We start from the raw sequence: 1,823 nt of genomic DNA on the forward strand, positions 1-1,823 counted from the left end.
GAAATAGGATAATAATAACCAGAATTTATTGAGTCTTTGCCATAAAGCCAGGCACTGGACCCTAAGGCCTTAGCTTTGTGATTTGGTAGATTAGATTCCTTTAACATGAGTTAGATACCCATGAGTTCAGAGGAAACTAAGGCTGCCCAAGATCACTTGCGAGTAGATGCAGGAGGCTGAGTTCAAATCCAGATGTTCTTATTCCCTTAAAACCTCTCTCCACACCCGACTTTGGATAACAGGTTCTTTCTTAGCAGGAGTCTCACCTGGCATATATGTATGTGTGTGTATGTATATATATATTTGGGTGCTAACGTAGGAGAGTCTACCACTAAGCTATATCCTCAGCCCTTTTTATTTTTTATTTTGAAACAGGGTCTCCCTGAGTTGCTTAAGGCCTGCTAAATTGCTGAAGCTGGCTTTGAACTTGCTATCCTCCTACCTCAGCCTCCTGAGTCACTGGGATTACAGGTGTTGGTCACCATGTCCAGCTTTAAGTGTTTTTTGTTTATTTTAATAGAAAAAGGAGCACATGCTAAAAGTGTATACAGGAAGAATAAGCATCAAATCCAGAATAGATAGCTGTTGTCTTGGTATAAGTATGGAGGGGGGCTTCAATTGAAGTGTTTTTTTGTTTTTTGTTTTTCAGTGCTGGGGATCAAATCCAGGGCCTAGCACATGTTAGGCAGGCTCTCTACTATTGAATGACATCCCCAATAACCACTTTTTTTTTTTAAATGAAATTTGTTTTCTTGATACTGGGAATTGGAACCCAGGGGTACATTACCACTGAGTTACATTTACAACCCCTCCCCTTTAATTTTTTTAAAGTTGTAAATGGACACAATATCTTTACTTTTTAATTTATTTTTTAATGTGGTGCTGAGGATCGAACCCAGTACCTCACACATGCTAAGCAAGTGCTTTACCTCTGAACCCCAGCCCCAGCCCCTCAATTGAATCTTAATTGTTTTTATTTTTATTGTTTTGGAACCAGGGGTTGAATACAAGGGCACTTAACCACTAAGCCACATCCCCAACCCTTTTTATCTTTTATTTTGATACAAATTAAAATTGTTTAGGGCTACACTGCTGGAACTGCCTTTGAATTTGTGGTCCTCCTGCCTCAGGATCCCAAATTGCTAGGATTACAGGTGTGGGACGACATACCCAGATTGTTTTGTTTCTTTACCCTTATGGTGGGAACCTAGGCATTTGTTATTCCCTTTCCTGTTTGAGATATAATTTTAAAAGAAAAATGCATGGAAAATAATTTCAGAGGATGAAGTACCAAAAAAGTAAGTCTCCTACCCTATCCTTCTAGTGCACCTCAACCCAGAATCAACTGTCTTCAGTTTTTTTTTTTTTTTTTTTTTGCGGTGCTGGGGATCGAACCCAGGGCTTTATGTTTGCAAGGCAAGTACTCTACCGACTGAGCTATCTCCCCAGCCCTGTCTTCAGTTTTGTGTGTATCTTATGCATTTTCTATTGTGTATACAAAGCATATACATGAATTGAGGTTTTTTGTTTTGTTGCACACATGGAACCTGTTATATACCTGTACCTCAGATTATCTGATTTTTAACTTTATTAAAACTTTTTTTGGGGGATTTCCTTAACCTTCTTTAACCCTGTGAAATAACACAATTTCTCTGAGAGAATTTTCCTCTGGTGGCTTCTGCCTTGATGAGATAGAGGTCATGGCTCCCAGGCTGCTTGCCGTTTTCTTCTTTGCACATCCTTACCTGAGATTAACTTGTAGTAGTGGAATATTGGCAAAATGAGAGAAGTTGGAATTCTTTTTTTTTTTTTTTTTTTTTTTT

This window comes from Sciurus carolinensis, chromosome 16 (genome assembly GCF_902686445.1).
Source record: "Sciurus carolinensis chromosome 16, mSciCar1.2, whole genome shotgun sequence".
In the NCBI taxonomy this organism is placed as follows: Eukaryota; Metazoa; Chordata; class Mammalia; order Rodentia; family Sciuridae; genus Sciurus; species Sciurus carolinensis.